A 5,900-nucleotide genomic window follows, 5' to 3' on the forward strand; every position below is an offset into this window, starting at 1 on the left:
AGGAATGAATTTCTGTAAATTGTGTCCCAGGGATGGGCAGGAAGCCGCTGATTGAAGCTGCAGTGGCCGCTTTCTGCTGGCAGTGGGAAATTGGAGAGAGGGGTCAACTCCCTCTCCTTGTGTCTGTTTCACTCTGTGTGGAGCAGGGGAATAGAGAGTCTATGATGGGTGTGTTTTGAATTCAATCTTGTCATGGATATTGCCTGGATTAATTGAAAGGGCTTGGAGCCTTAATTGCTTGACGCAAAGCAACTGAAACATTGTATATGCATGGTCTCGAGCCAGCATCTTTTCAATTTACGTACTGATGCTGATCCATTGACCCACGGAAACGGCCGTCCACAAACTGTGCAAAATCCCGAATGTGGACTGGAGCAGACAAAGTCAGAAATCACACGATACCAGGTTATATCCCAACTGGTTTATTTGAATGGTCAAACTCTTGGAGCCTCACTCCTTCATCAGGTGTCAGTGAGAGAGGTGTCAGGCACAAAATTTATAAGTGAAGGATCACACCACTTTCTGAACAGAGAGTACGGTGTACGAGCCTGCTCCTTGTCCCTGTCCCTGTCCCAATCCGAGTGGAGCTGAGGATAATCATTGATGGTGCTACTTAAATCCAATCTCATCATAGAGTTCTAATGGGTGAAATGTCGGTACGTGGTCGGTATAATTGTTTGATCTGAAACCGCTGAGGCTGTGTACATGGGTGGTCTTGAGCCACAGCTCTTTCGGCCACTGACTAATTGAGACACAGAAACTGGCGACAAAATGGCATGCAAAGTCCCCAAGCGGAGATCTGAGGAGGTACTGTACAGCTGGAGCTCTCACTGTTTTCAGTACCTGTTGCCCATTTAACCACTTTCATCACCAAAACTGTCAAAGGCCCGAGGAACAGCAAACACCGAGATGAAAAGTAGATGCAACAAAGTTGCCGTTGTTCGATGTCCATCTCGGGTCCATCACCAACGATTTTGGTTGTAGTGGGATTCGAACCCCCGACTCAAAAGAGACTGGCGTTTAAGTACAGCGCCTTCAACCGCTCAGCCACGCTAACAGCAAATAGGCCAGCCCCAAAATCGTCATTACTAGTGTTTACAGTGAATTAGAATTGAAGTTGGTTGGCTCGCCGAGGTGGTTTGTTATTCTGCAGACGTTTTGTTACCGTGCTTGGTAACATCCTCAGTGTCGCCTCTGATGAAGCGTCGGTGTGTTTTCCCGCCTGGTTTTTAAACTCTGGGGTCCGTTGCGATAGATTGCCTCACTTCCGGGTTTCCTCCGCAGTGGAATGAATACGGGGTCGAGTTCAATGTGTTTATTAATGGCATGCTTCGTGGAGTGCCATGAGTTTAAAAACCAGGCGGAAAAACACACCGACGCTTCATCAGAGGCTGCACTAAGGATGTTACTAAGCACGGTAACGAAACGTCTGCGGAACAACAAACCAGCTCGGCGAGCCAACCAACCTCAACACCCACAACCTGAGCTACAGTTCGACTCCAAGACCTTAGTGAATTAGAATATTAATCAATGTGAAGAAACTTAGAGCCTCTTTTTTTAAAAAAATTTTCCCTTGGATGTGAGTACTTCAGCATTTAGTACAACTTCACACTCGCCCCTGAGAAGATGGTGGGGAGTGGTTGGTTGCCATTGGATCAATCTGGCCAACTGGCCCGATGTTGACTGATGGAGCTGTTCAGTAAAAATTTGAATCAGCCTCCATTTGATACCGACAGAGAGGCACTCAGATATATCCCCTGAGAGCGACAAAGGTCTGATGAGTGACGATAACCCAGAAACCGAAGGTGTCTCTCAGTTAGTGAATGATTGAATCATTTTGGGACAGCAACATTCATGAACGTTTCGAATTGAAGCGAGTTGTAATTGTTAAAACAGGACTGCTGTGTTGGTCCATTCAAGTGGCAGGCAGAAGAATCTGACCAATCAGCACCCACAATGAGCCTTCGAGCTCCAGCTCTTTCTACAGTTCTCATGTGCTGTTTTCCAACATTTCATGTCCCTCGCTTTTCATCCTCTTTCACTCCAAAGCCTCTCTTCCGTGTTATTCCTTGATCTATTGTCTGACCGGGATCTCTAGCTTTGACGTGAACGTTGAACTCTCACTCCACTGATTCTGCCAGAACGACTGTGACCATTTAGTTTTCAGACACTTTGTAAGTCACCTTTTTTTAGAATATATGCACAAAGTAAATAAGTCATTATTCCCTGACCATGGACCGTACTCCAGTTGAAGTCAAGACACGAGAGCATCAAGAACATAGTTCTAAATTCTTGCAAGTTGGCCGAATAACAAGAGTTTCAACATCATTTCACTTCAGTCACTTGCCCATCTAGACACAACCAATGACGTAGAAGTGAATGTCAACTATGTGAATGACGCGAAAATAAGTCGGCAGCTAAATAATGAGTGAGAAGTCAGCAGTGCAACAGGGTTATTTGAAATCACAAGTTTTCGTAGAACTGCTCCTTTGTCAGATGCCAGAATTCAAATTCAATATAGCCTTTTTTTCAAAGAGAATAGACAATAAATATAGAAAGGGTTTGTTATAGTTATACAAGGCACAGCTGCAATTCAGTGAGCAGTATTGGAACTTACATATTAGAAAAGATATGTTGGCATTCAGTCAGTGCATGGAAGTTTCACCATGTTGTCTGGTGCAAAGAGGGATTTTCGAGTGAGGAGTGATTGAATATGTTGGGCCTGTACTCATTTGACATTAAAAGAATGAGAGAAGGCCACACTGAAACTGCTGGTATTCTTAGGGGGCTTGATAGGGTAAATGTAGAGGGGATATTTCCTCCTTGTGGAAAATATTAGGACCAGAGGGCATGATCTCAGTCTAAGGAGTCACCTTCTAGGACAGAGATGAGGAAAATTCTTCTCTTAGAAGCAATGAGTCTGTGGAATACTTTACTACAAAGGGCTGTCAGGCTGAGTCGATAAGTAAAATCAGGGCTCAAATAGACATTTTCAATTGTTAAGGCAATCAAGGATTAAGTGGATAAGGCATAGAAGTGGAATCTGAGGAATATCAGATTATCCATGATCGCGTGGAATGGGGGCGTGAATATGATGGGTTGTATGATTTATTTTGGGTCCTGTACCGTATGGTCTTATTCAGTGCGTCAAGCTTATCAGTACTAATTATTTGTTTTTCACATTGACATACTTGATGACATTCTATCCACTTTCTGATTCGCTGACTGCTTCTGCCCCGAGTTGAAATCGAGTTTCCTCTGCCTGTCCAGTTACCAGATAAGGTAGCTGCTTGGTGTAAATACAGACTGATAGTAAGTCCAATCTTTGCCTGGAAAACAATGAGTGCGAATTTAAGACACAAAGTGATAAATTTGCAGATGGCAGTATAAATGGCGCTGATCTTCCTGTTTCCCAATATATGAGTTGCACAAATGTTCGCGGTGCCTCTTATCCCCTTCCACTCGCTCCAGTCTTGTGCACGTTGTTAACCTTTGGAATGGTGCATATTTTAACACATGTCAAACTGCGAAGAAAGGGCAACAATGATAAACTTATCCAAACAGCAAATGTGCTGAAAGAAGATACGTAACAGGTTTGAGCTAAAATCTATATGCAATGTTTGGAAACATTTCGTTGCCTTTCTACGAGTCTGGTTTCAAATTCATGACGGATATGACAAGAAATTCCACTGAATTCTGAAACCAGCAGGGAATAGATAATAATGGTTGCTGGGTATTTTTCAGTATGGTGTAAGATTTGTGTGAGAGTTTACTGCTGATCAAATCCAGAACTGAATGATAAAAATCGAAAGAACTGCGGATTCTGTAAATCAGGACGAAAACAAAGTTGCTGGAAAAGCTCAGCAGGACTGGTAGCATATGTGAAGGAAAAAAAAACAGAGTTAACGTTTCGGGTCCGGTGGCCCTGCCTCAGAATTAATGGTGGCTGGGAAAACGTCAGTTTACATGCAAAAAGAAAGGTGGGGGTAGGGGGTAGGGGGTAGGGGGTAGGGGGTGATGGGGTAGGGAGTAAACGATACGATAGAAGCTAAAGAGAGAGAAGAGCAGTTGGACAGACAAAGAGTTGATAACGATTAGGCTGGGAGGGTGAATATATTTTAATGGGGACTATTAATGACGAACAACAGGGGATGTGTAATGGCAGACTATGTGGTAACAAGGCCTGGTGTGCAGGGTCGAGGCTGGGACATGGGAGAGGTCAGGCCTTGAGATTATTGAATTCAACCTTGCGGGCTATAGTGTCCCCAAGTGGAAAATGAAGTGCTGTTCTTCTAGTTTGCGTTGGAACACTGCAACAAGCCACAGACAAACATTTCAACCGACAGGTAAGAAACTGGATGACGAGAAGGTTCCTCCAAGCATTACCCTGTGCCGGCGTTTTTGATGTGTTGCAGTAGCAATATCAGAAAGTTTCGTATGCAAGCTTTTGCCGCTTCTGCTGGTGTGGCCGAGTGGTCTAAGGCGCGACAAACAAATTCCAACATTCTAAGAGCCACGGGTTCGATTCGCAAGACTTTGGCTGACAGCCAGTTGTGTTGGCCAGCCGTTATACAGAGGCTGAGGAGCGATGAGCTGCGCTTAAGTTGAAAACAACAGAGTGGAATGCTTCGTTACAAGTCATTGGATGATGTGGGAGAAACCAGAACATCCTACTCCTTGTTTCCATTGTGCCAGTGGTTATCACCTTCGTCGGAACAAAATTTTCAACGGACCTACAATCTTCGGTCCACCTTCCCAAAGTCGACAAGATATCCTAATTTCATCTAGCCCCACTTGCGAGCACTTTGCCCTTATCATTGTAAACACTTCTGATTCACACACGCATCCAGATGCCTTTGAAATGTTGTAATTTCACGATCCTCTGGCAGTTCATTGCATACACGCACCACCTCCTGCATGAAAAGATGACCCTTAGGTCGCTTTTTAATTTCCCCCCTTCCCCCAACCCCCACCCACACTCTCACCTTAGTTATATGCCCTCCAGTTTTGGACTCGCCCACCCTGTCATCAAGACCTTGACTCCTCACCCTATCCATATCCCTCATGATTTTGTAAACTTCAATCAGCTCACCCGTCAGCCTCCGACACTCCATGGAAAGTTGCCCCAGCTGATTCAGCCTCCCGGTACAGTCCGAATCCTGCAACCCTGGCAACGTCCTCGTGAATATTTTCTGGGCAGCTTTATGTGATATCTTTTATTTTTCAATAATGCCAGTAACGCTGGGCGACATCGATCGATTTGAAAGAGACAGGTGAAGCGTTGAACGGCTGCGAATTTCAATGCTGTCGGAAGATCAGAGGAGAGCGCCGCCTGGCGGTGCTATTTCTGTAGTGTAGTGGTCATCACATTCGCCTGACACGCGAAAGGTCCCCGGTTGGAAGCCGGGCAGAAACAATGTTGCTCCTTTGTTCTTGCGGTAGGTTCTGTATGGATATGGGCAGAGCTTCTTAGGTTGCTGCTCTCGCCAGCAAACCATTCTTTGAATGAAGTCGCCCACATCTGCTTTTGTTGTGGAAAAGAAGATAAGTCTATTTCATTGCGGTATGAATCTTTGTAAAAATATCTCTCCTTCCCGATCATCAATGTGCACAGATTGTCATGCTTCTTAAGAGTGCATTTGGTGAGCCCTAATTCTTTCTGTAGCAGAGTTGTATCACATTTGCTTTACGTGCAAAAGCGTCCCAGCTCAAATTCAAGGAGAAGCCTGATTTGCCGGTGCCGCAGTGCACCGTGCATTCCTCTCTGTCAAATGCATCTCAAAGTAGTCTCTGAAAGCTTTGGTTCCATTCGCCTCTGCCATGTCTCAAAGTGCGTGAATCAAAACCAGAAGCACTCAGTCAAGTTTTGGAATGGAGAAACATGTTTGCATTTCTTAGCA

At 44.8% G+C, this 5,900-nt stretch overlaps 1 non-coding gene across 1 annotated transcript; it reads left to right on the forward strand.

Annotated features, from left to right (window-relative positions):
• The first annotated feature begins 5,343 nt into the window (after positions 1-5,343).
• On the forward strand, positions 5,344-5,416 carry trnav-gac. The gene has a single exon. It is a non-coding gene; the product is annotated as a tRNA-Val (tRNA).
• The last annotated feature ends 484 nt before the right edge of the window (positions 5,417-5,900 follow it).

Source organism: Rhincodon typus, chromosome 8, assembly GCF_021869965.1.
Source record: "Rhincodon typus isolate 14 chromosome 8, sRhiTyp1.1, whole genome shotgun sequence".
NCBI classification, from domain to species: Eukaryota; Metazoa; Chordata; class Chondrichthyes; order Orectolobiformes; family Rhincodontidae; genus Rhincodon; species Rhincodon typus.